Genomic DNA, 22,534 nt, shown 5'->3' with positions numbered 1-22,534 from the left:
AAGAGGCTGTTGGAGCATTATTCCTGAGTTGACTTTCCCACATCCTTATGCTTTCATGAGGCCCATAGCCCTCTTGGCAGAACTCTTCATATGCCTGTAGTTTGAGTACATGGAGCCAGGCAAGGGTGAGCTCGTAGGCATACCGTGTATATTTGACATGCTTGCTGCTTAGTAGAGATGCTGCAACACCAGTATTGAAGATCTTTGCAAGGGCAAACATCCTGTCCCATCCAGAGCCAGCTAACAGCTTACCTCCACACTCTTGGGATATCATCTCGATATGATAACTTGTTCAATATTATTCCTAAAGGGTGAACATATGGGTTTGGAGGCCTGAATGATCTTTATATGTTATTTCATTTAAGAGATATAGACCGTTTTTCAAGCAAAAAGTGACAATAAATTTGACATGAGAAATTACCTTAAAATGGGAAGATAATATTAAAATGACATTCCTTTTATTAAATCAAGTAGAAGAAGTGTCATTATACATAATTTTAAAACTAAAGGAAGGTGGGATATAGCCTTTTCTCTTTTCGGCGGGGGCCATTTTGGATTTTATGTATACCGGCCAAAAGGGGGCCACCCCAACTTGTATCCATGGATTTTTAAAAACCTTAGGCCCACACCTAACACCCTGCCAAAAATCAAAACCTTTTCCAGAAGTGCACAATCGCTATGATTTTTCACAAATTCCCTCCTGACTACAAGCCAGGTGACGTATCTGAGGTTTTAAAAAACAAAAATCTGATTCCCTTTAAAGGTGCTATTGACAACATTGATAACATCCAGCCACTAGATCTCGCACTCGCACTCCCCCCTTCACGATAAGTGATACTTTGATTCTGCACCTTTCTAAAAGCTCTGCAGATGTATTCTTTTTTTAAATGTATTTGTTTCAATAAAAATATAGACCACAACTGTTATAGTGGTCAGCTATTTTAATCAGCTGATCCCATGTGCACTGCTCCAACAACGCCTCAGATGGGGCACAAATGAAATCTTCTTTAGCTACCATTACGTACGTGAACGTGAACCAGTAAGTGGAAACAAAATAATACACAATATTGACACACTAAATGCAGCACTTAGACTCAAGGGAAACCATGAGTCGTCTCTAACTGCTGAACCAAAACTAGCCTAAACTGCATCCTGAGTCTCCAGGGGCTACTGATGAAGGGTATGTACATATCGTAAAGCAGTAGTGTAGCACAGCAACCAGCAAGCTGGCAGCCCTGCTAAGACTACGGATGTGCTCCAGAGACGACCGCTCTAGCCATTTTCACCCCACAGTGGGGAAGCCCACTAATCCCAAAGGGGGAACGCGTTTTGCCTACAGGGGACACTCAACAGAGGCCAACATGTGCGCACCAATGGTCAAAACGTACCTTCCTTTGGCCCATTACAAAAAATGAAAACCAGAAAACACTCCTTACCTACACTGTAAGAAAAAAAAATGTAAAAAAACGGTCAATGACTGTCAGCTACGGCTGCCAACCAAAAACCGTAAAATTAAAGTAAAATATTTTATTTCAAATAAAGTTCAAAAACATTACTATTACAGAAAATTTCATTAAATGTTCTGCAGGAAAATACCGTTATTTTACAGATTTTCCCTCAATTTTTATGATCAAACACCTTTAATAAAGTGACAATGCTAAAAGATCTGCAGAAAAATACTGTTATTTTACAGAATTTTCCTAAATTACTACAATCAAACACCTTTAATAAAGTGACAATGCTAAAAGTTCTGCAGAAAAATACCATTATTCTACAGATTTTTCCTAAATTATTACAATCAAACACCTTCAATAACAGTTAAAAACACCTTAAAAACAGTCAAATGACTGGCAGCTACGGCTGCCAAACAAAAACCGTAAAATTAAAGTAAAATATCTATAATAATACATCTAATTCAGATTAAGTAACATTTTCATTCTGCATGGTTCTGCATAAAAAATACCACTATTCTACATATTTTTTAAAAAATGTAAAAAAACGGTCAATGACTGTCAGCTACGGCTGCCAACCAAAAACCGTAAAATTAAAGTAAAATATTTTATTTCAAATAAAGTTCAAAAACATTACTATTACAGAAATCTGTAATAATACATCTAATTCAGATTAAGTAACATTTTCATTCTGCATGGTTCTGCATAAAAATACCACTATTCTACATATTTTTCCTATATTTTTTTTACAATCAAACACCTTCAATAAGTGTGTTACATGCTAAATATTTAATGATTCAGTTTTTGTTATATTAGTTTTAATGTAATACATTGAATATTTTAACTACTGAAAATATTATGCAAAAGATTATTGTGAAATATCCTCAACTCAAAACATACTTAGGAAATTCAAAATCGATACATCTAAAGGTTTTCACTGTTTCAATTAAAGTAGGTTGTGAAACTTAATTATAAATAAAATACACACCAATATTGATTCTAAAACCCCTTTATTTAATGTATTGAGTTGTACATTTACAATATCAACCAATTATTCACAAACAGTTCTTCAGAGACCCCAAGGAAGAACTGAAAAACTAAAAATTCTATTTCTCCATGTGTCTATCTTGTCTGATAGCTGTACTATCATGACGAGGTGATGGCGTTTCACTTTTGAAACAGGTGGAGAGCTGCTGGGCTGAGGGGGTTGTTGTCAGTTGTTTTTTAGCTTGTATTTTCCAATTCAGTTTTATATTGTTTTCCACAATGTTTTCCTGTCCCTGGGGGCTCTGTAGTTCCAATAATAGTTGTAGTATTTGTGCACATGCATTACATTCTTAATTTAGCCTATTCAGCCCTCTTAATTTAACCTTAAATGTACAGTGTATTATCAAATAAAATCAAAACATACCACAAAAGGTCAATTAATCTGTACCAGAGGTGACAGTGCAATGTAGCAGATCAAGAAGAATCCTCCTCCAAATTGCCAGTAATCAGATGGATCTTTGGTGCACCTGGGGGAGGGGGAAAGGAAAAAGGACAAAGTAAGATCGACTGAAAAATCCTTACTATAAAAAGGATTTTATTTATTTTTCTATTATTATTAGTTGATCCAGAGTCATTTTTTTTGCCTATAGATATGGCCGTGCCTGCCCTGGGCTGGAAACTGTTTATTTTATTTGGGTCTTGTTTTTTACCTCGGAGTGGCCATCACTCTATTATTCCTATCTCGGTTTGTCGATACAATTCAACCAATCCAATCAACGAACAAACGTGCTGGCCAATTACAGGGGCTGGGGAGGCGGGTCATTGAGTCAGACTCATGAGAGGGACGCTGTTAGTGCTTGACGTTCATGGTCGCTAGTTAGCTGTGGTGTTCGGTATGGATATCCGTATTTTTTTCCCAAAAAATACGCGGACAAGTGACGACGCGAACGGGAGCGAGCAGGAAGCAGCGATATTCACTTGTACTGGAAACATCAGCACTGAAGTCAACAGTAACACTGGAGTAACTGCATTCATGCTAGGAGAGCTAGCTGCCTAGCTGCTGGAGCTAGCGCTCCCAGTATGAATGTTTATTTCAGTGTTCAGGTTGACATCAGTGCTTCTGTTTCCAGTAGAAGTGAAGCTGTATGGTGCTATCTGAATGCCACAGACCTTATTGCTGTTCTTGAATTAATGCTTGAGTTGAATAAATGGACACAGCACTACACTGTTTTGTTTGTTTGCCGTGCAATGGCTTTGCGTCACGGCGAGTTTTGAGAGACGGGGCGCCGCCTCCCGCAAGCTGTCGAAAATCTTTTAAACTGACCGTTGTCGATCTAAAATAAAGCAACTGCATAGCTTATTTCTCGCATAAAATGTTTTCAGAAACACATTGTGCTAAAATAACGTTAATCACCGACGACTATACGATAACGTTAGTTAACGGTTAGCTAACAGTTTGACAAGACCATCACTGTAAATTAAGGGAATGAACACAAACACTGCGTTAGGTTATGATTTTACAAAGGGAAGGGAAATTAATTCTTACCTGATACAGCAGAACAGTTATGTAGTGACGTCCAAGTAATAGCTGACCAAACAGATCCGTCTGACCCTTCAACTGTGTCCATACTCCACGTTTCTGTTCTCCGTTGAAATCCCACAACTCAGATTCGCTCCAAATGAAAACATGGCGAGCAGATGTAAAATAGTCCAGGTAATAATCCAGGTAATACGTTAGTGGTCAGGTAGTCCACTAGTGCACGACTGCCAGCGCGTACCCATTCAAACTGACGTATTTTCAAAAAGAAGGCGCGCACAGTTGTCATTGGCCAGTTTTCGTGACGACAGCCACATCAACCAATCGCATTCAAAGCAACATGGCAAGACGGCCAATAGCAATTGTATCAGCGTGGTATCTTTTTCTTTATCAAGAAAAGATGATAAAGAAAATAAATGTTTATTTATTTTTATTTGTAGGCGGATATATATTTAATTACATAAGCATCTCTCTCTCTCTCTCTCTCCCTCTCTCTCTCTCTGTCACACACGATCTACTGCATTATGTGTAAAGTACTATATAAACAAAGATGAGTTGACTTCACTTGATTTAAGCAAAATATCAAAAGCATCAATATTTTTACTGGTACTTGCATTACTTGCTGAACAGCAGATAAAGGCCTATTCCAGTTTAATGTAACATAGATATAATATTAATTATTTTAATTGGAATGTATAAATGCTAACCCACTCATATTTTGCGATAATCATGGTTATTGAAGCATCATCCGAATTCAAGCTTTACCCATCAACAAGTTTACCGATTGCCGTCATTGACCTGTTTTTGACCTCCCCACACATTGCGCTGCTTCAGCCACTGAAAGACGCGCCATACCTGTCTGCACAGACAGGCTGACCTGTACGTATTTTTGTTAGAATCATTGCCATTATATCCAGACTTACAGTTTGAATATTAAAGTACTCACTAGTCTAATACTATCTAGTCTAATCCAAAGTCTATACAAGTACTTTTATACATACATAGTACTAGTGAACTAATAAGATTTACCTTAATCTTACAGAGAAAAACGTTAGTATGGACATAAATGTTAATATAATGAGCTACATATTTAATTACAGAGTTTGAATGTTAAAGTACACATACATTTAAAACTAATAAGATTTACCTTAAAATTACAGAGAAAAACATTAAATTGTTAGTATGGAAATAAACCTTCATATAACAAGCTACATATTTAATTGCAGGTTGAATGTATAATTACATGCAAATGTGAAAATAATAAGATTTACTGTAAAATTACAGAGAAAAGTGTTAAGATTGTTTTTATGGACATAAACCTTTTTATTACAAGTTACATATTTAATTATAGAGAATTACTGTCATTTTACAATATTTGTATTTAATTTAAGAAAACAGAAAGATCATGTATAATTAATATAGTATTTTTCTGTAAAAAAATGAGAAATAAATGTAATTTGTCATTACTGTCATAATACTTAAAATAACAGGCAGATTGTTCATTTACTGATAAAGTCTGTAATTTTACAGTTTTGTACACCATTTTCAAAGAACAGAAAAACTACTGTAAAAAATTAGAGTCATATACCGTAAAATTAGGATTTTTTTTACAGTGTATGCAAAGCTTCTAATGCGCGCCTTAAAACAAGCGCTCTATCTTAACGCTAAAAACACTGCTTCTACAGCGACTAACGTCAATCTACACTACTCACAACTTACTTCTTGGTATGGACGAGCCCCCAGTTGATACTAGTCATATATTTAATCAATTCATCTGATATTGTTTATTACAACAGATTTCCAGATCTGGATCAATACTTCTGTTTAGACGATTGATGGAGGGACTGTTAAGATCAATGTATAATTGTCCCTCACACCTGCTTGTTTCTCTGGCTCTGGCAGATTTGAAAAAGGCGAGATAAGAGAGAGACAAAGTGGAGATAACACAGTTGTCCGTCAGTGAGATAAAAGCAGACAAGAGAAAAGGTCTGACAGAAAATATCAGGAGGTTGTTGTGTTTCTATATAGGTCAGTCAGCGGTGAGGGACGTTCATCCATCAAAAATGCAACAACCACAGCTTTTCTGATTAGCAGTTCGATACACAGAGAAACAGACTACATGTGATTGGTCACATCACACACACATTTATACAAACATCACATGTTAAGTCTGTAATTATGTTAAGATGGGAGCTGGATGAGGTTCTTTGTAGCACCAGAGACCCCGGCAGCGTCAAGCTTTAAGACGGGGGAGGGTGGTGACAATAATCCATAGCACGTGTGTGTGAGATCATGTGTTCACCTGACATGTCTGCATTGGTGGTTGTCCTGCATTGGTTCTGAAAAATGAAGCCCAAGAAATGAAATGCCTTAAACTGTCATTCTCTCTGCTGGACATGAGGGGGGCGACTCCTCTCTGATTGTATAGAATCACATCCGGGGCTGTGTTGTTATGTACACACAGCAATCTTGGGAAAACAAAGCACACACACCACCTCTTTCAGCTAGGAGGAAATAAAGGGCCATTCTGTTTGAGTAAGTCATCAGGGAAGTAGCAGCCAATTGTTCATGTAGTCCGGCAATGGCATCTCTAGTCATATTATTAAGCCTTTGAATATTAAAATGAATGTAATTAATTCTGTCCGCAGAACCTGTATTAACAGTAATGAAAAGGCACACAGGTACGTGATACCAAGAAAGGGCAGGAGACGTGGTTCGAAGGTAATAAACAATAACAAATTTATTAGGTTGATAATATAAATTTGTGCTACATGACACTGTTTTCACAGACGATCAGCTTACTGCAGCCCAGGAAACCACATTTATGATGGCTGCCAGGGAAAAGATTCCTGAACTGTTTGGTAAGTAACTATTGACATTATATTCCTTCTTCTTTGGTAGCTTCTATGTTGCACAGGTGTTCTTTTTGTATGGCATGTTCGCTTACTGCACATCTTCCAGTGTCCACCTCGTCCGCTGTCGGGTTGTTAGCTGAAATCTCCATTCAGCCCCTTCCCAGTACATATACCAGTGATGGGGCAGGGGATGTCTCCTCACCTCCCCCCTGCAGCTTACCTATCTCAGACATCCCAATCTGCAAAAAGTCCTTTCAGGGAGGTCGGTTCATTCTGTTTTTGTATGTATCTTGGTATGTTTTGTCGAATCCATAGCCTGCAGTGGAAATAAGCATGGCATGCTCATAGGTGACATTATGGGCTACCTAACCATCCTCACCGGACACAGTGTTCACTAATATGACCAAGGACAATGTCATCAATTGTGAGCGATGGAATAAGGGCAGAAGATACAACATTCTGGTTTGTTTTTTAAGCAGGGGGAGCATGTAATATTCATAATACAGTATATGCCCCCAACCCTTTCCACAGAAACATGTTAATTTTCTGTTCATTTCCCAAGGTGGATGACCATAAAACAGTCCGGTCATTTGGCGAAGCTGCACTAAGCCTGAACAAGGAGGAATATCGTTGCGTGGCCAGTCTGTGCGAGGGCAACTGTTGTCAGCAGGGTGAAGGCAGTGAAGATGTTTTCTGCACAACATCTGGAAAACAAATGAAAAGCCTATGGCCCTCGTCAACCTGGCATGGGTGGATGCTGGCATGGAGGGAGCAATGACCTTCAATAAAATCTGAAGAAGAACTGTCCATGAGAAAATGAGCATACTTCTCTCTTGATTTATTATCTCAGAAAACATTGTAAACATGAGTTTATGATAAACAGAGTTATAAATGTTTTTTTGTTTTTGTTTGTTCTCTTGATTTACGCTTCTACTTTTGTTCATTTTACTTGTCAGTCCATTTGAAACTCCTCTTGCTGGTTGTTTATCATCATTATTTTCCATTTCCCACATCTGCTCATCATAGCTTTCATGCCAGCCGTGTTTGTTTGGTTGCTTCTTTAATTGAAGGGTAGAGGAATCTAAAAATATATTTTTTTCTTCAGTTGAATATTTTGCTTCAGTAACTGACCATGTATTTGAGAGAAATAATGTTGTTTGTTTTAGCCTCCTTCTGTGTCGCCTACGTCTAAATGAGCCTCAAGAGGAGTTCCCATCAATACTGACAAGTTATCCTGTGGTTTACTTTCACCAGCTTCTGCCCAAACTTGAAAAATGGCCTGGCCAACCATAAAGGATGCAATGGGACAACTCTTTTCCTCTTCTCAATTTTATTTTCTTATGGGAAGAATAATTAGGTTGAAAACCTTCAAACAGAAACAGAAATGTACAACCATCATTACTTTCAAACAAACAAATGTCTTAAATGTTTGTCATTTTTTAAAGTAATTTATTATTCAAATCATAATTATTAACTTTAACTTAACTGTTTTAATCTTCACCATATTTGATTACCATGTACCTCCAATTTGTCAATTATCAAATATTATTTCACAATTATCAATGACAGAAGCATGAAATCAATCTGTAACAGCACCGAGACAAACAAAACCCAGCAGGCTACTTCACTGCTGCTCTATAAAAAATAGGCCTGCTGTCTATCCTTATCATGCAAGAAACCCCCCTTTTCTGCTTTCAGCAACAAAACAAACATTTCGTATCAATATAAGTTCACTTCATCCATACCAGTAGCTTCTTCATGGTTTGACCCAAGCTGGATAGTTGGGTTTTCCTCTGTTGTCTGAACCTCACTGAGTGCAGAGTGATCCTGCTGAAAGACTGCAGGCAGGTGTTCTCAGTCAGCTAATCAGCTGGTGTTAGTTCGGTGAATTTCCTCTCCTCACCAGGGAGGCAATACACCGCTCCACTTGTCCTCCGGGTGTCATAGTTTCCTTGACTTTTGACTTTTGACTCAACAAATACACATCATCAATGTACATTTCTACAGGAAAGCCTTCTAAGGTCTTCAGAACTGCGGTCTGGAAAAGGTTTGGCACATTTTTTATATCCCTGAGGAAACCTTTCACAGCAATGCACATCCAATCCCCAGGTGAAACATTTTTTTTATTGGATTGGGGATCAATAGAGATGGACCAAAAGCCATTACGAAGGTCCAAACTGATCTAATTCATGGGGAAGAGTTGTCCTTGTTCTTGAAGGGTTAATTAAGTGTCTGGCGTCGGTGCAATTCTCTTGTTATCAAATTGTAAACCATTCGGTGTGTACCATCAGTATTCGATACTCACATAACAGGCAGGTTGGTGGGAGGGTTTTCAACTTTTGCTCTCCTATCGTAACATCTAAGACTTGTTTTATTTGTCTCGATTGGATTTTGCCGTTGCTGGGTGGCATATCTCCTTTAATTGAGTGAGTCTGCTGCAGGGGCTATCTTACATCATTTTCAAACTTAGCGTATTTTCCTTTCTTAAAGGAAAGCTTCTAGTGTTTGTTTGTCAGGTACATTTATTTTCTGTAATTGTTCTGCGATTTTGGATTTCTTTAAAATAAGCTTGCTAAGCTTCACGATAGTGAGTATTTCACTGAGTGTATTTGATGTATTGATGACCACATTTGGTCTGGAGAAAGGAAGGAAGCTGCTTTGTCTCTTGTTGGTAAGTCAGAAACTAATTGTAGATTTGGGTTTAGGCATTGTGTGTGTAAAGCTAGTGGTAACATTTAGTCTAGTATTGATAGCTTGTTGTTGAACTTCTTGTGAAGCTGTCTATGGTAAGTGAGCAATCAGCTTGTTTGAGCCAGCTCACCTGTAGTGAATAGACTTGATTAGAGGGAAGGAGGAGCCCCAGTCAGAACTTAAAGGACAGCAGTAGTTCTCTTCAAACCACATTTGGTCTGGAGAAAGGAAGGAAGCTGCTTTGTCTCTTGTTGGTAAGTCAGAAACTAATTGTAGATTTGGGTTTAGGCATTGTGTGTGTAAAGCTAGTGGTAACATTTAGTCTAGTATTGATAGCTTGTTGTTGAACTTCTTGTGAAGCTGTCTATGGTAAGTGAGCAATCAGCTTGTTTGAGCCAGCTCACCTGTAGTGAATAGACTTGATTAGAGGGAAGGAGGAGTCACAGTCAGTACTTGCGGTAAATTGAGCACTTAAAAGGCTGTCACTACAGCGTCAGCTGCAGCGTCGGGCCATCAGAACGAAGACAGCTGAACAAAGACAAGGGAGTCTATCTGTGGGAGTCAAGACAGCTGAACAAAGACAAGGGAGTCTATCTGTGGGAGTCAAGACAGCTGAACAAAGACAAGGGAGTCTATCTGTGGGAGTCAAGACAGCTGAACAAAGACAAGGGAGTCTATCTGTGGGAGTCAAGACAGCTGAACAAAGACAAGGGAGTCTATCTGTGGGAGTCAAGACAGCTGAACAAAGACAAGGGAGTCTATTTGTGGGAGTCAAGACAGCTGAACAAAGACAAGGGAGTCTATCTGTGGGAGTCAAGACAGCTGAACAAAGACAAGGGAGTCTATCTGTGGGAGTCAAGACAGCTGAACAAAGACAAGGGAGTCTATCTGTGGGAGTCAAGACAGCTGAACAAAGACAAGGGAGTCTATCTGTGGGAGTCCATCGAGGAAGCCCATTGAGGTAGGTATAACATCTCAACCCCCCCCCCCCCCCCCCCCTCGCAGCCATGTGTCTTATCCCAGTCAGGACATCGCACTGGAGAAGATTTTACCGAAGTCCCTTCATTCGAGGCTGTAACCCATCCAATCTCTGCTACCCACCAATCTCCACCGGTAAGGAACTTGAAGTACTAGGGGGGCTGTGGAACTGCCAGTCTGCAGTCAAGAAGGCGGACACCATCTCAGCCTATGCGTCCCTGCAGTCTCTCCACTTCCTGGCCCTCACAGAGACCTGGATCACCCCAGAAAACACTGCCACTCCAGCTGCCCTTTCAACTGCCTACTCATTTTCACACTCCCCAAGACGAACAGGGCGAGGAGGAGGAACTGGGCTCCTCATCTCACCCACATGGTCCTACCAGGTCCTCCCTCTCGACCACCTACCCCGATCTACGCTTGAATTTCACGCCGTCGCTGTCACCATTCCTTTCAAACTCAACATCATAGTGATCTATCGCCCACCCGGTCCTCTTGGTGACTTTTTGGATGAGATGGATGCCCTCCTGAGCTGCTCCCCTGATGATGGCACACCGCTCGTCGTCCTCGGTGACTTCAACATCCACTCGGGAAAGCTGCACTCATCTGAATTCATCGACTTCTTTTCCGCATTTGACCTTACGCTCTCCCCCTCTCCACCAACTCACCGGGCCGGGAACCAACTTGACCTTGTCTTCACAAGATCCTGTGGCATCTCGGCAATCTCTGTTACCCCGCTCACCGTGTCCGACCACCACTTTGTGACTTTCTCCCTCCCCATGAAGCCCACCACATCCCTCCCCTCTACGCCTCGAATGGTCACCAGCCGCCGCAACCTGAAATCCCTCACTCCCTCCGCTCTCTCCTCAACTGTTATCTCCTCGCTCCCATCCTCGGAACAGTTCTCCTTAATGCCTACTGAGGAAGCCTCCTCTATCCTGATGTCCTCACTCGCCTCTTCTTTGGACACTCTCTGTCCCCCAATCGCACGACCGGCGCGATCATCTCCCCCCCCTCCCTGGCTGTCTGAACCTCTGCGAACCAACAGATCATTGTTGCGAGCGTCAGAGAGAAAATGGAAGAAATCGGGACAGCACGAGGACCTTGCTCACTACCACCTCCTCCTCTCTGACTTCACCTCAACTGTTTCGGCAGCTAAATCTGCCTTCTACCTGGCAAAGATCAACTCTTCTGCCTCCAACCCCAGGAAACTCTTCTCCATGTTCTCTTCCCTCCTCACCCCTCCTACCCCTCCGCCCCCTTCCTTCCTTACTGCCGATGACTTTGCAACTTACTTTACCAAGAAAGTAAATGACATCAGCTCCTCATTCACGCCTATTCCCTCCCAGAAGACATCTCCCCCAACTCTCAACTCGGATGGTCTTACCAGCTTTAGCCCCCTCACCTCTGAAGACGTTCACGCACTTGTTACATCTAACCGTGCCACCACCTGCTCCCTTGACCCGATTCCCTCCTCTCTTCTCCAGGACATCTCACACGACATCTTGCCATTCCTCACCACCCTGATCAAGTCCTCCCTCACCTCAGGTGTCATTCCAGCGGATTTTAAGACCGCTATCGTGAAGCCTCTCCTGAAAAAACCCACCCTTGACGCTACTGACATCCAAAGCTACAGACCTGTATCTCTTCTTTCATTCCTCTCTAAAACCTTGGAACGTGCTGCCTACAACCAACTGTCATCCTATCTCTTGCGGAAGAACCTCCTAGACCCTAACCAATCAGGATTCAGGACTGCCCACTCCACTGAGACGGCCCTCCTCACTGTGACCGAGTCCCTGCGAGACGCCAAAACATCATCCAACTCCTCCGTTCTCATTCTCCTTGACCTATCTGCTGCATTCGACACAGTCAACCACCAAATTCTCCTCTCCACTCTGGCTGAACTTGGCATAACCGACTCTGCTCTCACCTGGTTTACATCATACCTGACAAACCGCACCTTTCAGGTCACATGGAATGGCTCTATGTCCAAACCCTGCTCTCTGGACACGGGTGTCCCTCAAGGCTCAGTATTAGGACCGCTTCTGTTCTCACTATACACCAGATCACTAGGTTCTGTTATCACATCGCATGGATTCTCCTACCATTGCTACGCTGATGACACCCAGCTGTTCCTCTCTTTTCCCCCGTCCTCTGACGCTCACATTGCAACTCGCATCTCGGACTGTCTGGCTGACATCTCTGTCTGGACAACTGCACATCACCTCAAGCTTAACCTGAATAAAACCGAACTCCTCTTCATCCCAGGGAAAGACTGCCCTCGCATGGACCTGTCGGTCACTGTTGAGGGCATCACAGTATTTCCTTCCTCAACTGCGAGGAACCTGGGTGTAATCCTCGATGACCAACTATCCTGCACCCCCAACATCACTGCTGTGGCCCGATCCTGCAGATTTGCCCTCTACAATATCCGCAGGATTCGGACCTTCCTCACAAAGGATGCAACGCAGCTCTTGGTCCAAGCACTGGTCATCTCCCGCCTTGACTACTGCAACTCTCTCCTGGCCGGACTCCCGGCCTATGCGATTAAACCATTGCAGCGTATCCAGAACGCTGCAGCACGCCTTATCTTCAATCTACCCAAATTCTCCCACGTGACCCCCCTCCTCCGTGACCTCCACTGGCTCCCTGTTGCAGCACGCATCCAATTCAAGACGATGACACTGGCCTTCAGGGCCATCAATGGAACGGCACCTGCCTACCTTCAAACACGGGTCAAACCTCATGCCCCGAAGCGAGCACTCCGCTCCTCTACTTCAGCTGGCAGGCTGGTACCACCATCGCTGAAATCAAACAAATGTCGCTCAGCAAAGTCCAGACTCTTCTCTGTTCTGGCGCCTCAGTGGTGGAACGAACTCCCGACCAATGTCAGGACAGCAGAGTCATTTGCCATCTTCCGAAAAAGGCTCAAGACTCACCTGTTCAGACTTCACCTCGACTCTACATAGCATGACCCACTAACACCCTCCCTCGACACCCCCCCCCCCCGCAAAAAAAAAAAAAAACTCGGATCGTAGCACTGTTACTCTTGAAGTACTACTTTACTCAGATGAGGACCTAACACTTGTTCTATTTTTAGCTCTTACTGCATCGGCAATGATACGTCGTGGTTTCTTTGTTTCCTTCTTTTGACAAATGTACTTATTGTAAGTCGCTTTGGACAAAAGCGTCTGCTAAATGACCTAAATGTAAATGTAAATGTATATGTAGCAGTGTTTTACTCCAACATACAGCCTTAGTAAGTAGCAGTCAGTTTCATCATTTAAGATTCAATACATTAATTTCAATTAATAAATGGTATGGTGGTTCTTTGTTGCTGACGATATGAAAACATTATGATTCATCATTTTAAGGGTGTTGGTGTGACGGCTGTATGTTTTCCCCTTCGGTGGCTCTGCCCAGGTGTGCTACAATGAGGTGCACCTGGACTGGGGAGGAAGTATTTCAAAGTTCCAGTGCCAGCATTAGGAAAGAGGCCTCTGGTGGAGGCACTGCTTGTATCATTGCCTCTAAGCTTAGGATTGTTGTATTGAATGTGGTGTTGCATGTTCTCATTAAATCCTAAGGATTTGATTGATTTAAAAGGTGTCTTTTGTAATTTGGGTCAGTGGGGAAGTGTTGTCTTGCCCCAAAGGGCTACCCAAAGGTGGGATGTAACAAAACTCAACATTGGTTTTGGTTGGTCTAATCCAAACTAAGGAGGATAAGTATATGTTTTTCCCTAAATTTCTTTAAATATTATCAAATGTTATGTTCTTTAAAACCTGATTTGGCAACACCGTTCTAAATTAAGGTCTGGCCAATAAAACAAATGTGAGTTTCAGAGAAAAACCTGGAGTGTGAATGAGGAGGACAGACGAAGGAGAGGTTTGGATGAAAGTACTGTGAGGGAGGGAGGGAGGGATGAGAGAGGAAGAGGCTCAGAGAGGGAGGGACTTAGGGGGAAACCGATAAAGCGAGCTGAGAGCTCACACAGAGAGGAGAATGATAGAGAAGGAAAAGGGCAGACAGAGCGTGCTTTTAGTTCAACAGGATGAACTGAGTCAGGATCGCCACGGTTACAGGAGTAGGTGGACTTGTCTCCTCAGCAGCAGCTTGGAGGGAGGTAACTCTGATTTCAACTCACTCACTGCTCGTTGTTGAGTATTAGTTTTCCATTCATTTCATGAGTTGCCAAGTGTGGAGAGTGTGGATTTGTCAAGTATTTAGTGTCAGAGGTGGGACAGTAGGCCGGGTGGTGGTGGGAGGGGCCTCCCTGCTCTCTTAAATCAATTATAGAAGTGACAGCTAAAGAAGGGGAGCTGCAATCAGGACATGTTGTGCATTGCTAAGCAGGAACAGCCTTTTGACTGTTTGGAGGAACACACCTGTGCCGTGACCCCTTTGTTCACTTTATGATGATGTAATGTGAAACTTGATTGCAGGTTATTTTTTTCAAGAAGTTCAGTGTCCACTTAACTGGATGTAGAGTGTGCTGACAGGAGGAGGGGGTGTTTAGTAAACACAGACAGGATTCTGTTATGTTGGCCCTTTTTTTTTACAGTTGGTCTTTTATCTGAATTGAGCTGTGGGGAAATGTGATGCTTCTTTAAACCGGTTGACATATATTTGCAATCTGAACAAGGATTTCTCAGTGATGCGATACTTAATCCTTATGAAGTTGTATGATAAATTGTTACTCAGACCCTTTATTGGTCATTTATATCACTCTATATCACAACAATATACAATGAATGTGACCCATCTAATTGATTAATATATTTCAGTTCTCTCCTTTTTAACGTAGATTGTTTTTGTCACAGGTTATATCATTTTTGTTGGCCTTGAAAGTACAGTAGTGAGGTGAAAAAGTTAACGGAGAGCAGATTTAACTTTGAATGATGTGACTTTGAAGCAGCTATGCTCTCTATCTAACACAACTCTAAAAAAGGATTGACTCTCCCAGAGAAACAGTTGCCAATGTGAGGAAACTAGCCCACCATAGATGATTTGTCAGAATCAAGAGTCCAGGGTTTCACGTTTAATTCCTGACAATTGATGAATTGATTTACAAGCGGTCACTTGGACTATAGGTGTGATTTCCTAACAATGAGATAGACAATAGGAAACATTATTAACCAATAAAGGCTGGTGACTGTACAAAGGAAATTCCTAATCATTAATCATAATTTGCCAATTTAAACACAATGTTCTCTTTAGCACCACCATAAGTGACAGTCAACTATGATCACCATTTAAACAAATGGAGCAACCAGTGAACTAACATATGTGAATAAAAAAATCAACACCAGCCCGCCATACTGTGAACAAACCGACGGTAAACATCACATCCAAGAACAGCATACCATTATACACATTATTAAGTATGCACACACACACACACACACACACACACACACCACTGAGGGACCGGCTGTGGGGGAGCAGATCAGCTACAGCAGACAACAGGTCTGATTGGTGTGATTAGCGTGCATTACCATTGCCCATTCCCCGGAATTTCCCATCAGTATAGGGGGGTTTGATTATCTTTGAAACAACTGACCCATAAGGCTAATGTCCATTAACCCACTGGCCCAGTTCATACTGGGAGGCTTCCCTACTACAGTGTAATATACTTTTCCCAACATGATGATACTGTATGCAGGTCCAGCTGGGACAAATATCTACTTGTGCTAAATAAAACATCAGAACTGGAGTGATGTGTTGGACAATTCGGACATTTCGTCTTGGAGAGAGATGAGCTCCCTGCATGTATTCCGGATATATTATTTTATAATCTAAAATATTAGACAAATACAAAGATGTCAAACACATAATCAGAGTAAAATCAACATTTAAACTGTATAATGCAGGAAGGGCCGCTAGTAATTCATCACTGACTGTGTGATTGTGTAAATTAATCCGTTTATCTTTGCCCTACAGCGCACGATGCATCAGATTATAATTGTATTTGTGTATTATATAAAAGTAGTGTGTTGCTGAGATGTATTATATAGACGATACCTTTTCTGTATTCCTGAAATAATGCATGTATGACAATATTTAAGGCTCATTCTTTCATTTGCAAGCTCACCGGTGGAAAGTAAGGCAGATTGAGAATATATGATATGAATATATGAACCATATTTCAAGAAAGGCTTAAACATTGTCATACAAACCATAAGAAAATATATAGGCAACATTAATTTGATATAATACACACATGTAGCTAATTTTAGTCAGATCTACAGTGCTCTAGATGGTCAGTGATATTTGAAGTTCTGTCTGCGTTGTTTAATAAAACATTCAGAGTCCATCATTACACCTCAGGGGCCTAATGCATTTGATTTTTAAATTTGATCTTGCACTTGGAAGGACTTGCATGCAGGAGAGTCAGCAGTGCATCAGTAAACTGTCAACAACCACAGAACACATGAAGCCAAAATCCGTCAATGATGCACAAGAATTATATCATATTAGGAATCCTGCAATGAAACATCACATTTAAAGGTGTAGAAAAGGAGATTTGTATTGCTTCAACTGCAACCTGAGGGTTGTTTGGGTGAGGAGTCCATGATGCAATGATCAGAAACATTTACTGTGACTCTAAACTGCTCTGGAAATGTCTAACTCACTGTGGTATACCCCATTTTATATGTATAGTATAATATTTATGCAAGACAAATGTACTCTTTTATATGTAGAGGAGTAAAGTACATGTGAATGAGACACAGTAACAATTGGAGGGATAAAGGTGAGTAATAAATAGGTTTCTGCATTTAATATTGAGGTCCTGGTCTCTGCTGACTTCATGCCTCAGCGGAGCAGCCAGATGTGAACAGCAGTGATGTTGCTGCTTATTCATTCAGCGCCCTCAGCAACAGGGGACACATGTGGACATTCATAATGGAATTAATTTTGTTCAAATCTTCACAAGTTATCTCCAAAAGCCGGCTGACTGGAAAATGTGTCTCAAACCACACCTCCCTGCTCACATCTAATTACTGTTCTATAGACACCAAGGAAAGTTCAAGGAGAGCAAGGAAAAACACAGAAACACTTTCATGTGAAACAACCAGCCTCGTTCCTGTTTTGACCGACTGTCTTCACTTTGGACAACAGTAAATCAAAGTCAAAGAATGATTAAGAACATCTCTTGTGTAGTGTCTCGTAGCTTGTTGTGTGGATGCAGGATAAGTACAGTAAAAGCAATACAGCAAAGCAAAAAATACCACATTACAAGTAGAAGTCCTGCTTTTCAAATGTAGAAGGACACAAGTAGAAGCATAGATACTTATAATTACAAACACAAGTTCATCTGTCCACCGAGATGAACAGATTTTATACTTGGTAAAAGAGAGTGCTGGCATTGGCGACCTGCTCTCCTAAAGATTATGTTCCCATATAAACTATATTACATTGTGAACGGACGTTTCAAGGAAGCATATTTTAGTGGTGGATTATATTTCCTCGATGTATCACAAAGTAGTTCAAAGAGTCCTAGAAGTCCACATAGGGAGGAAGTCTGGCTGGTGGATGTGTCCCGTTACAACCAAGTAGTTTAGTTTTGTTTCGATTTCATAGTCTTTTTCATCCAAACCATGATGTGTTTTACTAAACCTAATGATGTAGTTTGTAGTGTGTTTTTGTTGCGTCTGCCTGCACATGTAATTGAGAGTGTAGTTTAATTTGTAGATGGGGATGACATTGGACAGGTACTAGGTATATCAGCTGAAACCCTGAATCTGCCGAGTGCATCCTTAATCCATTCATGTAAATTGGTGGGAGGGTTGTTAAAGCGGTTTGGCCTCAGCCAAGGTCTGCACTCTCTGAGTCTCTCTTAGTCTCTTAATCTACTCTAATGTTACTGTTTGCAGAGTTTACCTGGTGATGATGGTGGCTGAGCTGACACACTGTGAACAGTCCATGCAGGCTTCTTAACGTGATGTTTTTGTTGACGAGGAGATTTTATTCTCAAGGTTTCTCAAGAGATGTTGCTGTCAGACGTTTTAGCTGCAGTGCAGATTGCAGGCTGCAACACCACAATGAATGTGGAATGCAGACCTGAATTTAAATCTGTTTTTGCTGTCAGATGTTTTTCTTGCCATGGTGAAGGTGCTGGTGGTACATGTGGATGAGAGTAATAGGTTGGCAGAGGGGAGCGTTCCTGTGTGGCTCCAACTGGGGCAGCTCGCCTTGTTCCACCTCAGTGGAAGATTGATGACTTCTGGGCTCTGGGATTTGCACCCGTTTCCCCTCCTGCCTCCCCCCTCTGTCTCTGAGCTGTCTCCCTCCCTCTGCGTGAGCTCTGTTCAGCTGCTTTATTGTCAATATTAAATTGATTATTTTATATTAACGCTATGCTTTAATCGGTTTGAACATGATCACATACACTTGCTTAAAGGCCTTTTCGCGTGGGCTGAACATGACTGTGCTTGATTGATACAACCCAGTCTCATAGCAGGTCATGAAATAATCACTAAATATACAATCTTTTGGTTTCGTATTCGTCTCTCAGCACTAAAGCAATCCCATGGAAAGGTCATTAGGATCCTTTTTGATGGTGGAACCTTGAAATAGACAAATCCATGTGACTGTAACGTCCAGATGGTTACGTAGTATTAAATATTGAGATGGTGAGAGGGTAGATGGTCCAACAACACAGGACTTTGACCACCAGACTGTTGGACACCGCAAGTCCCAAAGTGTTGTTATAATAACGTTGGTGTTGTTGTCCGAAGCTGTCATTGGTTTTCTTGTCCTGGTTTTGTAGTTTAATGTCGTCCTGACTGAAAACAAATATGGTGCATGAGTAAACAATACCAACTGAAATGCATTAGTTATAAACTTAAAGTGATGGTTCGGAGTAAAATGCACCCTAGGAAATTTCCACCATGACATCCAGCCAAACCCCCTCGGAAGCATTTTTAGCGATGGTCAGCATTGGTCAAGATAGGGCGATCAGCCGAATGGCTTAGTAATAGCGCGATGGTGCATAATGTTTACCCAGTTGTTTCCGTGACAAGTTCCTTGTTGACAATTGTTGACATGATAATACAAGCATGTATAAAAAATCAGCGAAACTTTTTCATACTCTGACGTGAAACTTGCATCACGGAAACAGCTGGGTAAACGCCGACTGCCATTAAACACCAACGAAGAAGAAGAAGTAGCTGGGTAAACACGGAAGTGCCGTCTACGCAACAGCGTAGCTTTAGCAGTAGAAGCTATCAGGCAAGTGTTCTTTTAAATAAACTCCTGGTTTACTTACAAACTTTCAAATGCCTCGTTTTGTGAGTACAGACCCTATGTGTACTACTGCAGAAGTTTGGTAACATTCCATGCATTATTAGTGGGGAAATTTACGAAATATACACTATGCACTATAGCGCTAGTACTAAGCCATTCAGTTGATCGCCCTATCTTGACCAATGCTGACCATCGCTAAAAATGCTAAAAATGGAAATTACCTAGGGTACATTTTACTCCGAACCATCACTTTAAGCTGAGTGAGACAAAAATAGAAAATGTCTCTTGTATATTACAATTTCGTAACTACTAAAAAAACTGTTGAGACATGAACATTTAAGATTTTGTTCATGGGAATTATTCAACATATTCATATATCACATGATTTAAAATGGCATCATATTAGCTTAGTATAAACTCACCACCTACCATATTGCAAAAATGTTGGAGTCATATAAAGAGATTGAGAGAAATGTATGGGGTCAGTTCAGTCTCATTAATAATGAACGCACAGAGAAGGATTCACAAATGTATATATGCGCAGAGAAAAAGCTGTGCTCTGGCCATGGTGAGGTACCCCTCGTGGGAATGCAGTCATGTGATTGGCTAAAAACGAGGGAGGCATCTGATTGGCTACAGAGAGTTCCTGTTGAAAAAAATGCATTTGTGAATCCAGCCACGTCAGGAGAGTCTCAAAAATCCACAAATAAATACAGACCAGTTCACGAACAAATGCAAACAAGTTCACAAATGAAAAGCGTCTTTTAAATTCAAGTTTAAAAGTTTGTATATAAATGTAACAACATACAAATACATTTTTGATGAAAATTGAAAATATTTTTTTAATTCATATATTTATGGATTTATATTACATTTATTTAAAACGAAATGTATTTGTGAGCAGAGAGTCGTTTATACATAAATCATAAAATACATTTGTGAATCCGTCTCTGTGCATTCATTATTAATGAGACTGAACTGACCCCATAGAAATGGAGCAATTTGTACGTAGTTTTATATTTAGAAATTAGAAATATTAATACAATTTCCATTTAATGTTATTTATTATATTGTTGATGAATCATATGATGCTCCTGATTGGAGGCCTTTAGCGGACTGTGTGCTTGTTTGTTAGATGGTGGAGAGCGACACTTTCTGACCACATCAGTTTATGGCTTTTTCTTTTGTCATGGCACAAAAAGATATTGGACAATTGAGTGGTGTCAGATACGATATGGAAGGTAATGTACACTACTAAGCCAAACCAACAAAATATTAAAAACAAACAAAATACATATATAAAGATGTAGTTTTTGTTAAGGTTTGAATGTAGGCTGGATCCAAATGCACGACTCAGACAGCAGGGAAACAATTTAATAACAATATCAAAATGTGCAACACAAGTGCAAGGGGGCGTGGTGGTGCGATGTCCCGGGATCCAGTGAAGGCACCAGTGTGAGTGCCAGTGTCTCTGGTGTGGCGTCCACGTGGTAATGGTGGTAGTGGATTCCAGGATTCATGAAGTGATATATGGAAACACTGTCAGTGGGTGACCCAATGAGTGATGTGAGAAGATTGTTTAGATTATTATTTTCTGAGCCTTAGTTAGAGAAATGAGAAATGTGTTTATGTATTTCAGTGGATAATTGTGTAAAACCTCAGCAGGCAGAGTGAAGGCTTCTCTTCAACACACCATACCTCCCTGTGTGTAGGTGCCTCCTCACATTACCTCAGCTGGCTCCATGGGGAATGTTTGCTTGGATCAGCTGCTAGAGAAGCTGACATGAAGTTCTTTTGGTCTCCTATCACTCATTAGAACTCTGTGCTCCTGAAATGTCTGTAGATAATAAAACAAGTTCATATGTCCAGGAAGAGGACGTATTCATTCAAATCTATCTATCTGTCTGTCCGTCCATTCCATCCGTCTGTCTGTCCATCGATAGTGAGTGGTGTCCGGTGAGTAACGAGCAGGAGATTATTAGAAACGTTGATGAACATAATGACCTAGCTGTGACACAGAAACCACTGTGCCATGTGATGCTGCACCTTTTAATGATACGGCTTTTGTTGTTCATTTATGCGCCGATTCCCTTGTGGCACATGATGACTTTCAGGAAGGACTAAAAAAGAATCTATCTATATCTATAAAGGCCAGCGTGGACAGGACCAATTCAATGTAAACATGGTCACCTGATGATTGTTAGATAGACTGAACAAAACGTTTGAATGCAGGTGAACAGTCGATGACAAGAGAAAAAGAGGCTCAACGCACTGGCTGGAATTGAATCTGTGAAATTAGCATGTGTTTAAAATTAGCTTGTAAACTGGATACTTGTAAAACTAATGTCAAGCAGTATTGGTATTGTAGGTATATTTCAGATCGTTGGGTGATGCACAAGCACAAAAGAACAAGAGAAAAGTTAGATAAATAAGGGGTTAGAACTTTGTTAGCCAAAATTCACATTTCTCTTTACGTCACAAAGGACATTTCTGCGCTCTGCTGCCTCTTTACACCATCACACGACCAGGCTGTCATGGATCACTGCTCCCTGAAAGTAGAGAAGGCTTCTGTGTGTGTGTGTGTTCTCCAAAGAGTCTTTAGCCCAGTCAGGCACCTAACAGATAATTAACATCATTTTGAAAGGGAAATGCAAGTGTAGTAGTATTTCAGAAAGGGTAACCTACTTGCAGATCTCTATGCCCCAGAACGTTCAAGCATGGTGTACTACAAAACACCAAATAAGTGACATTTATCAAGTATTTCTTGTCTAATTCACAGAAGATCTGTA

The 22,534-nt window shown here is 41.0% G+C and overlaps 1 protein-coding gene and 1 long non-coding RNA gene across 2 annotated transcripts in view; one reads left to right on the top strand and one right to left on the bottom strand.

Moving 5' to 3' along the window:
* LOC311012815 overlaps window positions 1-22,534 on the bottom strand; it is a 347,190-nt gene that overhangs the window by 137,763 nt on the left and 186,893 nt on the right. The gene's annotated exons all lie outside the window — the stretch shown is intronic.
* The window catches only part of LOC311012785 (cadherin-12-like), a 103,330-nt gene continuing 95,304 nt past the window's right edge, over window positions 14,509-22,534 (top strand). Inside the window, exon 1 of the mRNA XM_084008432.1 lies at window positions 14,509-14,622. The gene's annotated coding sequence lies outside the window, so the exon portion shown is untranslated. The remainder of the gene's footprint in view (window positions 14,623-22,534) is intronic.

This window comes from Eutrigla gurnardus, assembly GCF_963514095.1.
Source record: "Eutrigla gurnardus genome assembly, chromosome: 4".
Taxonomy (NCBI): Eukaryota; Metazoa; Chordata; class Actinopteri; order Perciformes; family Triglidae; genus Eutrigla; species Eutrigla gurnardus.
This window is presented reverse-complemented; position numbering and strand designations above follow the sequence as displayed.